This window comes from Schistocerca gregaria, unplaced genomic scaffold (assembly GCF_023897955.1).
Source record: "Schistocerca gregaria isolate iqSchGreg1 unplaced genomic scaffold, iqSchGreg1.2 ptg000077l, whole genome shotgun sequence".
NCBI lineage: Eukaryota > Metazoa > Arthropoda > Insecta > Orthoptera > Acrididae > Schistocerca > Schistocerca gregaria.
Window position 1 is genome coordinate 21,782,204 of NW_026061710.1, and position 18,741 is coordinate 21,800,944.

General features: G+C 40.1%; 1 non-coding gene across 1 annotated transcript; it reads left to right on the plus strand.

The window, feature by feature from the left end:
- Positions 1-5,307: 5,307 nt before the first annotated feature.
- On the plus strand, positions 5,308-5,381 carry Trnat-ugu (transfer RNA threonine (anticodon UGU)). The gene has a single exon. It is a non-coding gene; the product is annotated as a tRNA-Thr (tRNA).
- The last annotated feature ends 13,360 nt before the right edge of the window (positions 5,382-18,741 follow it).

The window sequence follows — 18,741 nt, forward strand, 5'->3', positions numbered from 1 at the left end:
ACAGGTTTGAATCATTCCCACCGCAAAGGATGAAAAATTCAGGCTCGCACACAAGACCACTTGATAACTAACCAGAAATTCAGATTAGTTGTAGCTTCGGTGACAATCGCCATTTTTACATTTTCCCCGTAAACTAGATAATTATGAAACGTTAGCAACTACTCTAAAATATCTGCGGCAACGGCCTTGCCCCTGAGGTTGCATCGGTTCACGTGAGATCACCGAAGTTAAGTGCGTTGTCGGACGTGGTCGGCACTTGAATGGGTGGTCATCCAGGCCGCCATGCGCTCTTGCCATTTTTCGGGGTGCACTCAGCCTCGTGGTGCCAATCGAGGAGCTACTCGACCGAATAGTAGCGGCTCCGGTCAAAGAAAACCGCCATAACGACGGGGAGAGCAGTGTGCTGACCCCACGCCCCTCCTGTTCGCATCCTCCACGGATGATGACGCTGCGGTCGGATGGTCCCGTCCCAGTAGGCCACTCGTGGACTGAAGACGGAGTGGTTACAAAGCAACTACTCTCCAGTGCATGGCCGTACTACTGAGAACTTGATGCCTGGCATCAACAACAGGTAGCAGCACACGAGGTTGGCTTACGCCTACTGCCGAATTTTGCGATCTGTCGTAAGCCTGCGTAAGCACGTGGGGCTTTCCGTCTTAAGTGCAAGCATATCCATTGCGTGTTCTGCCGCGCGACTTGAGTGGAATATTTCATTATTTCTGAAACTTTATAGAAATGTTTTTCGTTGTATATCCTCTCCATCGGTACTGAATTTACTGTAAAATTACTTGCTCACTTTTCGGAACTTCCGTTCATGGTAAATCGATATTATTAGAAGCCGTGGTAGACACGAGTCTAGTGTGCTTCACCTTCAGCACCTTCTGTGTCAGTCTCGGTTCCTATGTCGCTGATTTCACAACTAGCAGTTCGTTGTCTACTGAGTATACTGTCTCTTGTACGACACTATCCCTCCTACACTGAAAGGGGGAGACACAGGAAATTATAGGATTTTTGAAACATGTAGCTATTAAGGTAATTTTGAAGCTAGGCATACGAAACTTTGTATCTGGTTTCTAGGTCATAAATAAAGAAATATGTGTTCCATTATTACTAGGAATGAAGTGAAATAGCGGGTGAACATTTTATTTTGAGATAAATAATTATGGAAGAACTATGAAAGTATTTTTAAGGCTACATCTACGAAAATTGGTATTTGACTTCAAGGTTACAAATAAGAAAATACGTGTTTTAGTGTTTTTGGAAGTTCAACCCCTAAGGGGATGAAATAGAGTGAGCTGGTGCGTTTCTGGCGCCAGTTTCCATCGATCGTTGCTTCGATCTTTGAGTCGCGGTCCAGAGGACACTGCTCCCTAAGCGACTGTAGTAGTTCTCTGCACGGAACCACATCGGGCTTACCGCGCTTACACTGGACACAGTTGCCAACAAATCTCCTGACATCGCGATATAGGTTGGGCCAAAACATGTGTTCCCGAACTCGGTTCTAGGTCTTGTATAGCGCCAAATGACCCCGACCACCGAATCGTGGATATATCATGCTAACTCGTTCCTGTGGAATAGAGACCTTCACTTCACCACGGTTGTCTCCCCCTTTACACAAGAGCCCCCCGCCCCCCCGAAGGCAACAGGGCAACAGCCAGTAACGACGTCGCCATCCGCCTACTGCTGCCTATTCGGTCCCCACCTGGGGTCCACAGCCTGTTTGCCGGCTGAGTCGCAGAACAAACCGGGTGTCTCGGAGAGAAGGAAATTCGCTCCAAGATCCGGCTCCACGTGGCCCTTGCCTTCCCCAGACTCTCCCGCGAACATACGGCTAAGAGCGTCGCCAATTCATTGTCTCTGCCCCTAATGTGCGGAACCTGGAGATAAATCTTGTCATCTTAACTTCGGCATGACTTTTAGCGAACTTATTAATCAAAGTTTAAGGGCTGGCACTGGGCAAGTAACTGACGGAGGCTCATTTGTTTCAGTTCAGTTGTAATGCTCACCTGTTCTCCAGATAAGGTTGTGTAGTATATGTCTCAGAAAACTCTCTACCCTTGATGTGTGTTGTGTTAGAGATAATTGGCAGCGGTCGACGCTAGCATACTGGGAACAGAGCACCACGGCGGCAGAGAGATGTTTAAGGCCATGTCCTCTCCTTTACATCTTCGGTTATGTTGTCACTTTCGCGTGATTCCATCGTTCCGGTGGAGAACTATAGCATCCAAAGTTCAATTGCATTGTCAAGTTGAGTATATTTCTATGTCACTCCCTGTCTCGTGGATCTCTCGTATTGATTTGAATCCTTGGTCTGCTCGCGTCTATCGCCAATTCACACGAAATATTGAAGCAACCTTATTTTAAGGGAATTGTCATATGGTCATGTTCTAGTTGTAATCATTCTAAGAATATTGTTGATTAATCAATTGAGTAAGTAAATTTGAAGGTCGGTTTGGTCAAAATTAAAGTACCTCCTTAATTGCTTTAATCATTTGTATATAGTTTTGTTATGGAAAGTTGGGTAGCCAAACGTTAAAAAATCTGTTTCTTAGGCTTAATCTGTTTCTCTGCTGATTGGAAGTAATGAGAGTTCTGCTGCGCATTCTATGCACATTTGTACTATTTAAGTAAAGCCTTACCTAAGTATATTTACCTAGTCATATCCAAATTTGAAGTTTAACGGGTCTTGTTCCACGTAAAGAAATTTATTTACTATTTGTCCATCTGATCTGCCCTTATAAGGCAATCTCTTGTATTTTTGTGATTGTGATTTTATAATGCTTTTGATTGTAATAAAATGTGTAGCAACTACAACGGATTACTATTGTGATTTTGGTGTCTAACTACCACAATCCCATTACATAGAGGATGAAATGTTTCATGAAATATTTAATTATGAAAGCATTTTTAAAGCTAAATATATTTAAACCTGAATTTGGCTTCTCGGTTGAAGTAAAAATAAAAAAATTACATGTCTCACTGTTTTTGATACATTCAATTCATAAGGAGGGGGAATATAGGATGAAATGTTTTATGAAAATAATTCAGTGTGAAAGAATTTTTAAAGATAAATCTATGGAAATTCTGTTATTGAAATAAACGTGTTTCACTGTTTTTGGAACTACAACCTCCAAGGAGATGCGATAGGGGCACATGTATCCACTCACTCATCGCCTTCCAGCCCAACCTGCAAAGTATACAGACTTGAAATTTGATGAAGGTGTAAATATTACGCTGAAAGCACCATTTAAGAAGAGATTTTTCGAAATTCCACTCCTAAGGGGGTGAAATATGGGTTGAAAAGTTTTTTTAAAGAAAATATGTCCCTATGTCACTGTTGAAGCTAGAACTACAAAACTACGAAAATTGACATTTGGTTTCTCAGCCAGAAACAAAAAAAAAGGTTTTTATCATTTTCCGAAATTCTTTCATTGGGGGGGGGGGGGGGGATAGAATAAATAGTGAAGGTTTTTTGAAAATAAATCATTATTAAAGAACTACTAAAGCATTGTTAAAGTTACATCTATGAAAATAGGTAATTGACTTCTCAGTTGGATGTAAAAAGAATGTGTTTCGTTGCTTTTGGAAATTTAACTCATTAATAGAGTGAAATAGGGGATGAAAAGTTTTATGAAATATTTCACTATGAAAGCATTTTTAGAATTAAATGGATGAAGATTTGAATTTGGCTCCTTGGTTCTAAATAGAAGAATACATGTTTAATTGTTTTTGAAAACCTAACTCCTAAAGGGTGTGAGATGAAAATGGTTCATTATGAAAGCATTACTAAATATATCTGACAATTCGTATTCGGCTCCTCTGTTAGAATTTTTAAAAACTATGTGTTTCAGTGGTTTTGGAACTTCGATAGTAAGGGGATGAAAATTTTAATGAAATATTTATTGCGTTATATTAAAATATGTTAAATCTTCATCTATGAAAACCGGTATTTCACTTCTCAGTTATATAAAAGAAATATGTGTTGCGGAGTGAAAGATTCTATGGAGATATCACCACAAGAATACAAACGGCTTGATTAACAAAAACCTTCGACTCCAGCTGTCGGCATTGTTTTTTGGTCATTCAGTAAAAGACCATGCTTCAATGGCGTTAGGTTTAGAAAGTGTTGCAGTTTATAAAAGACATAAAAAAACGATTAAAGAAAAAAAAAATCTTTGAAGACCATAAACGGTCTACGCAAGTAAAGAAGCGAATGATAAGTTAGCTCTTTATGCAAATGAGTTGGTCACTTTAAGTTAAGAGACATGTCATGCACCAGGAACCAAATATTATAGTTGCTACGATTGGCTAACGGAAAAGTTTTGCAGAATCACGGGAAATCACTTCTGCAAGTGGCTGAGAATCTCGTAATGGATAAAAATTCTGTACTGAGAATTCCAAGGTGGGAGATGCAAATTCCTCGATTAGGAATTGTTAATCCACATGTGAAACCTGAGTACATAATCCCTGTGACATTTTATCAACGGTGTTCCATAGGGACAGGTTCTCATCCAAAAAGTTCGAAAATTCAATTTCTTTGTAGTTGCATTTTTTTTAAGGTGTACTTGTCCAGACTCTTGGAACGGAAAGGTTTTTTTTTTAATCCGTGCTTTAAAAAAGTTTCTACAGCCCATTGTTTGAAGCAGTGTCACGACTGCCATGAGCCGCGCGGGGTATCCGCCATGTCTCAAACGCCTTGTCACTGTTCGCGCGGCTCCCCCCGTTGGAGGTTCGAGTCCTCCCTTGGGCATCGTTGTGTGTGTTTGTTGTCCTTAGCATAAGTTAATGTACGTAGTGTGTAAGCACAGGGACTGATGGTTCAAATGGCTCTGAACACTATGGGACTTAACAATTGAGGTCATCAGTCCTCTAGAACTTAGAACGACTTAAACCTAACTAACCTAAGGACATCACACACATCCATACTCGAGGCAGGATTTGAACCTGTGACCGTAGCGGTCGCACGGCTCCCGACTGAAGCGCCTAAAACCGCTCGGCCACATAGGCCGGTCTATCATGTATTCTAGAGAAGCTGCCCGGTCGTCAGTGGCGCCTGTTCTTTCGAGAACAGTTACTATCTTCATATATATGGTTAAACGTTACCCAGCCATTGACCTTCGTCTGTGCGAATGCGCACAGATTGCCCGAAATCTTACGGGAATCGTCACCTTAGTGTGGGCCAGTATTGAGTGGATGGGCAAATACCTATTACGTACATTACGTTTGTGGATTGTGGACGGTTGGGAATGTGAGTCTCACGGGAAGCGTGCAAGGGATAAATGCCTGCAGTCGCGGTATTCATCTGTGTCCTCGGTGGCTCAAATGGATAGAGCGTCTGCCATGTAAGCAGGAGATCCCGGGTTCGAGTCCCGGTCGGGGCACACATTTTCAGCTGTCCCCATCGAAGTATATCAACAACACCTGTCGGCAGCTGAGGGTTTCAATTAACTATCAATTGTGAAGGGGATTCGAAGAACCCTTTGCAGGCACTTAAATGTGATTTGCAGAGTATCCATATAGATGTAGATCAAAGCTCGTCCCGTGACGCACGTGCACAAAATGATTCATACTGCACAATGCATGCAAACATACTCGCCGATAACACTGACGAATAACGAGTGCTGCATATCCAGGTTAGACAGATCGGCTTTTCCTGCCAAGAAGAACAGGGAGTTGCTATCTAGGAACAATTCCAGCCAGAGGAAGGGTTGAAAAGTGCTCCTTGGATTGCACACTAAACGTAAATAACGAAAATGCATTTTTGGTAAAAATTGGACAAAGCATAATCCTGTGCTCTCCGTATTGCATTAGCCGTTTTGAATATTGAAAATCTTACTGCAGATTCGTGTTCAGCGACATTAAAAATATACATGTAACCCTCAGTTCATGCAAATCGAAGTAGTAATATAACTAAAAGGTTTCCCTAGACGTTGAACTTTTTTTTTTTTTTTTTTTTTTTTTTTGGAGAAACAATTTTCTCAGAACGGCATGCAGCATTAACTAAAAATGGTTCAATCTCTTAACTTCTACCTCTGACCCAGAAAAGTAAACACTTTTCTTAGGAGCTTGTGCCTATAATATATGACACTGATTAATATTAAGTAATTTTTGTGAAGGCATAAGGAGTGAAATAAACCACCCAAAAAATCGAACTCAGAGTTCTAATTAGTACCATATCGTTAAATTTACGGTTGTTTCATTGCGGTTAGGTATGCGCTCCCATAAATTTTATGTAATATCGACTGATGTCTTCCATTTTCAATTTCAGAGAAGTAATTTAGTATCAACTGATGTCATCCATTTTTGATTTCAGGTAACATCTGAGAGGCCACACTGCACGCAGTCCGCGTGATCAAATCATAATTGCGGGCGCCATTTTTTTTTACTGAAAATCTAAAATAAAGCTCACAGTATGATCACTCGTAACTCCCAAACAGATCCTTCAAGTGTATTTTCACTGTCTCAAAAAAAATATATAACATTTTTTGCTCATTTGAATGAGAACCTGGCCGTAACGCCGGAATATAGTCACGAGATTTTTTTCGGAGACGCTGTACGTTCGCGAGAAGAATTTCGTTCTGCGCGTGTCGATGGACATTCTACAGATATTACTGTTTGTGTGTTTGTGTGTGTGTGTACTACTCAGTCGTGCCATTCGAGTGTACATCTTTGCATAGTTTTCCTTTGACGGTGTAAACAGTGTTCGGCTCAGTTGCTAACTGGCCAGTTGAGTGGTTCCGAAGTTGTCGGATGTGCGGTGCGTTCTGTCTGCTAGGATAACAACAGACTGGCGTGGTGCGATGGCAGAAGCAGACACTGAAGGAGCTAGCTGCTGGGACGCCAGCGAACAATTTATGCCAAGTAAGACGAAGAGAACTATTCTAAAATTACGAGCCGCCTCAATAGTGTTTATCATTAGTAAATCTTGTAGTTGAGACTGCCACCAATCTACAATAACTGACATTTTTGCCTAGAGAGAGATTAGCGAGAAATACAGGATATCCCCCACACACTGAAATTTTGGTTGTGATGACAGGCCTATGGGCAGTGTAGCCCGAGATCTAAGTTAGGTTGGAAGGGGGTAATTTGATTGAGAGATGTTTACGCCAACGATTATTAATGCCGAGTAAACGTTGTGTAAGCAGATTTCCTTGTAGCGTAGCCTAGTGTTTCCGTCCGCGCCATGTTTAACACACTTTCTCTGGCTGTGTACAAAAGTCGCACAACAGCGACGAAAACTACGTTTCTGTTGGGGGGACGGGAGAGTTCCCTATGTAACTTTCACTACAAATTTTAGTAACCGCCGAAACTAGCCGAATTAGAAGCGTAATTTTAACTATATTTCCGTTTGTGGGAAAATAGTGATTCTCCTCTTTCGGCAGCAACTATAATATGTAGGCGACTTATTAGTTTCTTTTTTTTTAAAAAAAAACTCTGAATCATGATATCAGTAGAGGCAGTGCTTTTTACGTTGCTTGATCCGTGGTCGATAGTAAACAATGCAATGTATTGGTAAACTCTTTGAAGTGTGACGCGTGTTGCATAGACGGCGTCTGCAATGTTCGTAAGGCCAAGCTTGTATATGTTCTGTGTCTGTTCAATTAAGGCGAGGAGGATAATGTTCAAGGAGCACTGCATTAACAGTCTATGGAGAATTTGGATCTGACGAACGGCATGCTCGGGCAGTTCGTGCTATTATGTTGACCACTGCGTAATTCGGACACAATGATCATTGCCTCTCCCTAGTAACCAGGAGACTCGGGTGGTAATCCTGGTCTGGCACAAATTTTCAACAGTGCCTATTGTCAGATAATTTTATTAGTGGTCCGGTCTTAAATTGTGTTTTGTTCACGAAACGTCGTTTAGCTTTTTCATGGATAACAGCTTTGGAAAGCGTACAGTCTGTACAGGTTACATTGATAATCACACGTCGTTAGTCCAAGGCAACTACAGCTACATAGTTTTACCAAGAACTTCTTCGTAGGTAGTTTCCCTGTAGTGGTATTTTGTTTTAGTATTTATAGACTGTAGGCTTGGATGAAATATGAAACACATATCCGAAGTTTCTGTTGATGCTGTAGATCCTGTTTTATCCGTGCTAGGGGCACAAACACTTCATCAAATACTGGAGGACACAATTTGCCTCGAGATTTAGCAATTTTTCGTAATATAGGCCTAGCTTCGATATATTTTTCTCTAATTGTTGTTTGGATTTAATCTTAAAACACACTAACTTTTCCACCAGTTATTCTATATGTGGTTTCATCCCTTTCGTAGCATAGAGTTCCTAAACGGTCGATAATATTAATAATTTCCTTTCTCACTTTGATTTTCTGTAGAATCTCCTGTTTGTGGTTATTGCTAACCTGTTTCACATTCTCACTTTTATTATTTTTATTTTTCTTGTTTTGTGACTGGAAGCCAAATTTTCTTTGAATTCAGTCTTTAATTCTGAAACAGTTTCAGTTAAAGGTCAAGTGAAGATGGCGATCTATTTGAGGAGAATGGTTCGGAGATCTTTTATATTAGACGTACACAGGTCATTGAGATCCTTATCTATATAAAATTACTTCGAGTTTGATGTAGCCCATTCTCTTGTCATCATGTCGGCTGTATCGTAGCGTATTGTCTCGATTAGGTTGGAGATTTTGATTGAGAGTTGCAGAAGTCCACGAAAGTGATTACGAAGTCAAGACTATACTAACAGAACGATGTGTAGCGTAGACCAAAACGCTCTTTCTGTCCTTTTAAAATCTCTTTTAATTAAAAATAACTAAAGCTGCAAGATACAATCACAAAAACTGTTTTATGTGATACAGAAATCCCAGACTATTGTTGTGTACGTACACTAATTTTTTGTCACTGAATATATATTTTTTACTCATTTGCTGGATTCCAGTTTCTCGCTTTTTGCGGCGAAAACCCTCTCCCTGCGAAGGGCCCAATAGCATGTCGGTTATATTCGCGACTTTATCGACGATCAGTAATTTCATATAGTCTATCCACCGGCGTCATTGTTAACATCGAATATAGATTTAAGTATTAGGAAGGCCAATATGAACCTAACGCATGGGTAGGTCTAATGATGAATAAAAAAAAAATTCGAATGCGGGTTAGCTACTACAAGCAGCACAGTGAACGCGTTATTGTGGCCAAGATAGACATGAAGCCCACACCTACCATAATCTTAAAAGTAGTCCGCAGATGAGGAAGAAATTGATGAAATGTGTGATGAGATAAAAGAAATTATTCAGATAGTGAAGGGAGATGAAAATAGAATAGTCACAAGAGATTGGAATTTGACAGTAGAGAAATGAAGAAAAGGAAACGTAGTAGGTGAATATGGAATGGTGGTAAGAAATGAAAGAGGAAGCCGCCTGGTAGGTTTTTGCCCAGAGCATAACTTAATCATCGCTAACACTTGGTTCAAGAATCGTGAAAGAACGTTGTATACGTGGAAGAGAACTGGAGATACTGCAAGATTTTAGATAGATTATATAATGGTAAGAAACCAGGTATTAAATTGTAAGACATTTCCAGGGGCAAATGTGTACTCTGACCACAATCTATAGGTTATGAACTGTAGATTAAAACTGAAGAAACTGCAAAAATGTGGGAAATTAAGGAGATGGGACCTGGATAAACTGAAAGAACCAGAGGTTGTACAGAGTTTCAGGGAGAGCATAAGGGAACAATTGATAGGAATGGGGGAATGAAATACAGTAGAAGAAGAATGGGTAACCTTGAGGGATGAAGTAGTGAAGGCAGCAGAGGATCAAGTAGGCAAAAAGCCGAGGGCTAGTAGGAATCCTTGGGTAACAGAAGAAATATTGAATTCAATTGATGAAAGGAGAAAATATAAAAATGCAGTAAATGAAGCAGGCGAAAAGGAATACAAACGTCTCAAAAATTAGATCGACATGAAGTGCAAAATGGCTAAGCAGGGATGGCTAGAGGACAAATGTAAGGATGTAGAAGGTAAAATCACCATGGGTAAGATAGACACCGCCTACAGGAAAATTAAAGTGACAGCATAGATCGAGGTGGTGGGATCACTCATGGGAAAATTCCTGCAGTAGTTGATGTTAGAGCTGCACCAGTCAGCTGATAGGTGTTCCTGCTTAAGGGAAGTCTCTCTAACAAAAGATCCACTTTTGACAAAGCTTAAGTATCCAAGTAATGAGACAATTAGTATATTTCATCAAAATATACAAGATGTTAGAGATAAAGTTAGTGAACTGCTTATAGATGTTGACTCTGAAATTATTGGTATATTTGAGCACTTCTTAAATAAGGAGATAATTCAGAGGCTTACTTTACCAGAATACAGGTTGGCTGGCAGCTTTTCTAGGAGCTCTTTTCGGTGTGGGGGAGTAGCCATGTATGTGAAAAACAGCATCCCATTACAGTCAATTGATGTTTCTAAGTACTGCACTGAAAAGGTGTTAGAATGTTGTGAAGGTATGGTTAAATTTAATGGAGCTAAACTTCTAATAGTTATTTATAGAGCCACAGACGCCAATTTCACAACATTTTTGCTAAAGCTAGAGGAGGTTTTTGGTACACTTTGTAGGAAATACAAAAAATTATTTATATGTGGTGATTTCAATATTAATTGTAAAGTGATTGTGCAAGTAAAAGGATGTTGGTAGATCTCCTTAATTCATATAATCATATGTAAACTGGTATGGCAAAGTGGTATGCAGATAGAATAGCTACGTCTCAGGATACAATTAAAACCATATGGTCAGTCATAAACGAAGTGGCTGGTCTGTTGAGACAGGTCGACGATATAGAATCGGTGCGTAGTGGGAATGTTCGTGTTACTGATAAGTCGCATATATGTACAGTATTTAATAATCACTTTCTGAATGTACTAGGTGAACTAAATAGAAACCTAGCCCCAACAGGGAATCATATAGCGCTCTTAGAAAAAAGTGTTCCGAGACTGTTACCTGAAACGGTCCTCCATGATACTGACAAGAGGGAGATTGAGTTAATAATTAAATCACTAAAGACCAAGAACTCTCATGGATATGGCAGGGTATCTAGCAGAATACTGAAGTATTGTTCTGTGTATGTTGACCCAGTACTTAGCCATATCTGTGACTTTTCCTTTAGCGGTGGTCGGTTTCCTGACCGATTAAAGTACTCTCTACTGAAGCCACTTTATAAAAAGGGAGACAAGGATAATGTTGACAACTTTAGACCTATTTCCATGCCATCGGTGTTTGCTAAAGTTATCGAGAAGGTTGTATATACAAGGTTACTGGAGCATTTAAATTCACATTATTTGCTGTCAAATGTACAGTTTGGTTTTAGAAATGGTTTAACAACTGAAAATGCTATATTCTCTTTTCTCTGTGAGGTTTTGGACGGATAAAATAAAAGGTTGCGAACCCTAGGTGTTTTCTTTGATTTAACGAAGGCTTTTGACTGTGTTGACCACAAAATATTACTGCACAAGTTGGACCATTATGGAGTAAGGGAGTAGCATACAATTGGTTCCCCTCTTACTTTAAGAACAGAAAGCAGAAGGTAATTCTCTGCGATATTGAGAGTGGTAGTGATAATCATTCGCAATGGGGCTCTGTTAAGAGGGCATTCCCCCAAAGGTCGGTTCTGGGGCCACTGCTGTTTCTTACTTATACAAATGATATGCCCTCTAGTATTACAGGTGATTCAAAAATATTTCTGTTTGCTGATGACACCAGCTTGGCAGTGAAGGATCTTGTGTGTAATACTGAAACAGTATCAAATAATGTAGTTAATGGAATAAGTTCATGGCTTGTGGATAACAATTTGATGCTAAATCACAGTAAGACTTAGTTTTTGCAGTTTCTAATTCACAATTCAACAAGGACCGATATTTTGATCAGACAGAATGGGCATGTTATAAGCGAGACGAAACAGTTAAAGTTCCTAGGCGATCGGATATATAGTAAGCCGTTGTGGAAAGCCCATGTCCAGGATCTTGTTCAGAAACTAAATGCTGCTTTAGTTACCATTAGAACAGTATCTGAAATTAGTGACAGTTCAACATGGAAAATAGTCTACTTCGCATATTTTCATACGCTTAGGTCGTATGGTATTATATTCTTTGGGTAATTCTTCTGATTCAAAAAGGGTATTTTTGGCTCAAAACGGGCTGTTCGAGCTATATGGGGTGTAAGTTCGAGAACCTCTTGTTGGCCCCTATTCAATAGTCTGGGAATTCTGACATTGCCCTGACAGCATATATTTTCTTTAATGTTGTTTATTGTTAGCAGTATTAGCGTATTCCCAACAGTTAGCAGCTTTCAATCAGTTAATACTAGGCACAAATCAAATCTGTATGTGGAATGCACTTCCTTGACGCTTGTGCAGAAAGGAGTGCAGTATTCTGCTGCATCCATTGTCAATAAGCTACCACAAGAACTCAAAAATCTTAGCAGTAGCCCAAAATCTTTTAAGTCTAAACTGAAGAGTTTCCTCATGGCTCACTCCTTCTATTCTGTCGAGGAGCTCCTGGAAGAGCTAAAAAATTATGCAAATTTCAGTGTTACGTAGTTAATTTTCTTTATTTAAACTTACGACTTGTCGCCTTAATATGTTTTTATATTTCATTTTATCTGTTTCTACTATCGTGTTATAATTTCATGTATTGACTCGTTCTATGACCATGAAGATTTCTCCTTAATATGGTCCCACGGAACAATAAATAAATAAAAATAAAAGCTTTGGAGAAAAGAGATCCACTAGTATGCATATCAAGAGCTCAGATGGAAACCCTGTTATAAGCGAAGAAGGGAAAGCAGAAAGGTGGAAGGAGTGTATAGAAGATCTATACAAGGGCAATGTGCTTGAAAACAGAATTTGGAAATGGAAGAGCATGTAGATAAAGATGAAATAATAGATGATATACTGCGTGAAGAGTTTGGCAGAGCAGTGAAAGACCTACGCCGAAACAAGGCCCCGGGAGTATTCAACATTCCATTATAACTACTGACACCCGTGGGAGAGCCAGCCCTGACTAAACTCTACCATCTGATGAGCAAGATGTATGAGACAGGCGAAATACCGTCAGACTTAAAGAAGAATATAATAATTCCAATCTCTAAGAAAGCAGTTGTTGACAGACGTGAAAATTATCGAACTATTTGTTTAGTAAGTCACAGGCGCAAAATACTAAAGCCAATTCTTTACAGACGAATGGAGAAACTGGTAGAAGCCGACCTCGGGGTATACCAGTTTGGATTCCGTAGAAATACTGGAACACATGAGGCAATACTGACCCTACGTCCTCTCTTAAGAGCTAGATTAAGGAAAGGCACACCTACGTTTCTAGCGTTTGTAGACTTAGAGAAATCTTTTGACAATGTTGATTGGAAACCTCTTTCAAATACTGAAGTGGCAGTGGTAAAATGCAGTGACTGAAAGGCCATTTACAATTTGTACACATGCCAGATGGGAGTTGCAAGAGTCAGGGGGCATGAAAGGGAAGCAGTGGTTGGGAAGGTAGTGAGATGCGGTTCTAGTCAATCGCCGATGTTATTCAATCTGTTTATTGAGCAAGCAGTAAAGGAAAAAAAGAGAAAAATCGAAGTAGGAATTAAAATCTATGGAGAAGAAATTAAAACCTTGAGGTTCGCTCATGACATAATTCTGTCAGAGACATCAAAGGACCTGGAAGAGCAGCTGAATGGAGTGGAGTGTCCTGAAAGAATGATATAAGATGATCATCAATAAAAGCAAAACGAGGATAATGGAATGTAGTCGAAACATGTTTGGTGATGCTGAAGGAATTAGATTAGGAACTGAGACACTTAAAGTAGTAAAGGAGTTTTGGTATTTGGGGAGCAAAATAACTGATGACGGTCGAAGTATAGAGGATATAAATTGTATACTGGCAATGGCAAGGAAAGTGTTTCTGAAGAAGAAAAACTTGTTAACATCGAGTATAGCTTTACGTATCAGGAAGTGTGTTATCCGAGTATTTGTATGGAGTGTAGCCATGTATGGAAGTGAATCATGGACGATAAAGAGTTTGGATAAGAAGAGACTAGAGGCTTTAGAAATAAGGTGCTACAGAAGAATGCTGAAGATCAGATGGGTAGATCACTTAACTAATGACGAGGTATTAAATAGTATTGGGGAGAAGAGAACTTTGTGGCACAACTTGACTACAAGAAGGAATCGGTTGGTAGGACACGTTCTGTGGCATCAGCGGATCACCATTTTAGTATTGGAGGGCAACGCGGAGGGTAGAGGTCGAGGAGGGAGACCAGGAGATGAATACACTAGCAGATTCAGAAGGATGTAGGTTGCAGTGGGTATTGGGAGATGGCGCTTGCACATGATACAGTAGCATGGAGAGCTGCATCAAACCAGTCTGTGGACTGAAGACCACAACAACAACAATAAGAAGGCATCTGTCTCATGTGTACCCTTCAACAGAGATAGGACAGACAAGACGGTTAGATTAGACTATATGTAGTTTCTGTTGCAAATGATCCATAATGAGGAGATGCTCAGTGGGAAACTAATATGCTAATTTACCTTCCACAGATCGCAAGTGGACTGATCATCGACGTGAAATGAGGGATGAAAATTTAAACGTACTTCTGATCGTACTCGTATTATTTGACACCCTCCCCCCCCCCCACTCTCTCTCTCTCTCTCTCTCTCTCTCTCTCTCTCTCTCTCTCTCTCTCTCTCTCTTTTTCTCTTTTTCTAACTCACTCACTCCTCACTCACTCTCAATCGCGCACGCCCTAGTTCTACTAAAAAATTCAATTCATTAATGGTGTCGGAGGAGATGGTTAAATAAATCCTTTAGGCTGCTCTTAAACTGAATTTTGACAGTAGTAAAACTTTTATGGCTGCTGACAAGTTATTGAAAATTCGTTTTCCTGAATGATCGAGACTTTCTTGCACCAAAGTAATTAACTTCCAAATTTTTGTGGAGATTATTCATGTTTCTAGTAAGGAGTGCATGCAATGAGCTGTTGATTTGAAAATAATAATTTGACACAAAAGAAGCTCCTAAGTTGATGTGATACCCAGTAAGAAGCAGTACAAATCAAGTTTTAGTTAACGATTATTGACTTTTTAGCCAGCTGTGGTGCCTTGGACATGAGCTAGGACCTTAAGATTTTGCATGAAAGGAGGACAAGCAGCCGCGTTGCACGGGAGAATGTGAAAAGTGTTCATATGTAGTAAAAACCTGTAAAATCCGCCCGTTTTTGTCTTATGCTATCGAATCGACTTAAAGCCAGATCGTCTCTTTGGCCGCTCTTCTCTACGAAACGGTTACACTTATCGTCTGCAAAGCTATGTTGCGTGCTGCGGTATCCGGAGACACTGAAAGCACCATAGTAGAACACAGACGAAGCTTCCAAGTTGATGTAATAGCCAGTAAGAAGCAGTACAATTCAAGTTTCAGTTATCGATTATTGACTTCCAAGCCGGCTTTGCTGTCTTGGACATGAGCTAAGACCTTACGATTTTGCATGAAGGGAGGTCTACCAGCCACGTTGCACGGGAGAGCGTGAAAAGTGTTTATATGTAGTAAAAACCTGAGAAATCCGCCCTTTTGTGTCATTTGCTATAGAATCGACTTAATGCCAGATCGTCTCTTAGGCCGCTCTTCTCTATGATACGGATACACTTGTTGTTGTCTTCAGTCCTGAGACTGGTTTGATGCAGCTCTCCATGCTACTCTATCCTGTGCAAGCTGCTTCATCTTCCAGTACCTACTGCAACCTACATCCTTCTGAATCTGCTTGGTGTATTCATGTCTTGGTCTCCCTCTACGATTTTTACCCTCCACGCTGCCCTCCAATGCTAAATTTGTGATCCCTTGATGCCTCAAAACATGTCCTACCAACCGATCCCTTCTTCTAGTCAAGTTGTGCCACAAACTTCTCCTCTCCCCAATCCTATTCAATACCTCCTCATTAGTTACGTGATCTACCCATCTAATCTTCAGCAATCTTCTGTAGCACCACATTTCGAAAGCTTCGATTCTCTTCTTGTCCAAACTAGTTATCGTCCATGTTTCACTTCCATACATGGCTACACTCCAAACAAATACTTTCATAAACGACTTCCTGATACATAAATCTATACTCGATGTTAACAAATTTCTCTTCTTGAGAAACGCTTTCCTTGCCATTGCCAGTCTGCATTTTATATCCTCTCTACTTCGACCATCATCAGTTATTTCACTTCCTAAAGAGCAAAACTCCTTTACTACTTTAAGTATCTCATTTCCTAATCTAATTCCCTCAGCATCACCCGATTTAATTTGACTACATTCCATTATCCACGTTTTGCTTTTGTTGATGTTCATCTTATATCCTCCTTTCAAGACACTGTCCATTCCGTTCAACTGCTCTTCCAAGTCCTTTGCTGTCTCTGACAGAATTACAATGTCATCGGCGAACCTCAAAATTTTTACTTCTTCTCCATGAATTTTAACACCTATTCCGAATTTTTCTTTTGTTTCCTTTACTGCATGCTCAATATACAGATTCAATAACATCGGGGAGAGGCTACAACCCTGTCTCACTCCTTTCCCAACCACTGCTTCCCTTTCATGCCCCTCGACTCTTATGACTGCCATCTAGTTTCTGTACAATTTTTAAATAGCCTCTCGCTCCCTGTATTTTACCCCTGCTACCTTCAGAATATGAAAGAGAGTATTCCAGTCAACATTGTCAAAAGCTTTCTCTAAGTCTACAAATGCTAGAAACGTAGGTTTGCCTTTTCTTAATCTTTCTTCTAAGATAAGTCGTAAGGTCAGTATTGCCTCACGTGTTCCAACATTTCGACGGAATCCAAACTGATCCTCCCCGAGGTCCGCATCTACCAGTTTTTCCATTCGTCTGTAAAGAATTCGCGTTAGTATTTTGCAGCTGTGACTTATTAAACTGATTAGTTCGGAAATTTTCACATCTGTCAGCACCTGCTTTCTTTGGGATTGGAATTATTATATTATTCTTGAAGTCTGAGGGTATTTCACCTGTCTCATACATCTTGCTCACCAGCTGGTAGAGTTTTGTCATGACTGGCTCTCCCAAGGCTGTCAGTAGTTCTAATGGAATGTTGTCTACTCCGGGTACCTTGTTTCGACTCAGGTCTTTCAGTGCTCTGTCAAACTCTTCACGCAGTATCTTACGTCTCATTTCGTCTTCATCTACATCCTCTTCCATTTCTATAATATTGTCCTCAAGTACATCGCCCTTGTATAAACCTTCTATATACTCCTTCCACCTTTCTGCCTTCCCTTCTTTGCTTAGAACTGGATTGCCATATGAGCTCTTGATATTCATACACGTGGTTCTCTTCTCTCCAAAGGTCTCTTTAATTTTCCTGTAGGCAGTATCTATCTTACCCCTAGTTAGATAAGCTTCTACATCCTTACATTTGTCCTCTAGCCATCCCTGCTTAGCCATTTTGCACTTCCTGTCGATCTCATTTTTTAGATGTTTGTATTCCTTTTTGCCTGCTTCATTTACTGCATTTTTATATTTTCTCCTTTCATCAATTAAAATCAATATTTCTTCTGTTACCCAAGGATTTCTAGCAAACCTCGTATTTTTACCTACTTTATCCTGTGCTGCCTTCACTACTTCATCCCTCAGAGCTACCCATTCTTCTTCAACTGTGTTTCTTTCCCCCATTGCTGCCAATTGTTCCCTTATGCTCTCCTTGAAACTCTGTACAACCTCTGGTTCTTTCAGCTTATCCAGATCCCATGTCCTTAAATTCCCACCTTTTTGCAGTTTCTTCAGTTTTAACCTACAGGTCATAACCAATAGATTGTGGTCAGAGTCCACATCTGCCCCTGGAAATGTCCTAGAATTTAAAACCTGATTCCTAAATCTCTGTCTTACCATTATATAATCTATCTGATACCTTTTAGTATCTCCAGGATACTTCCATGTATACAACCTTCTTTTATGATTCTTGAACCAAGTGTTAGCTATGATTAAGTTAAGCTCTGTGCAAAATTCTACCAGACGGCTTCCTCTTTCATTTCTTAGCCCCAATCCATAATCACCTACTATGTTTCCTTCTCTCCTTTGTCCTACTGACGAATTCCAGTCACCCATGACTATTAAATTTTCGTCTCCCTTCACTACCTGAATAATTTCTTTTATCTCATCATACATTTCATCAATTTCTTCATCATCTGCAGAGCTAGTTGGCATATAAACATGTACTACTGTCGTAGGCATGGGCTTTGTGTCAATCTTGGCCACAGTAATGCGTTCACTATGCTGTTTGTAGTAGCTTACCCGCATTCCTATTTTCCTATTCATTATTAAACCTATTCCTGCATTACCCCTATTTGATTTTGTATTTATAACCCTGTATTCACCTGACCAAAAGTCTTGTTTTTCCTGCCACCGAACTTCACTAATTCCCACTATATCTAACTTTAACCTATCCATTTCCGTTTTTAAATTTTCTAACCTATCTGCCCGATTAAGGGATCTAACATTCCACGCTCCGATCCGTAGAATGCCAGTTTTCTTTCTCCTGATAACGACGTCCTTTTGAGTAGTCCCCGCCCGGAGATCCGAATGGAGGACTATTTTACCTCCGGACTGTTTTCCCAAGAGGACGCCATCATCATTTAACCATACAGTAAAGCTGCATGCATTCGGGAAATATTGCGGCTGCAATTTCCCCTTGCTTTCAGCCGTTCGCAGTACCAGCGCAGCAACGCCGTTTTGGTTAATGTTACAAGGC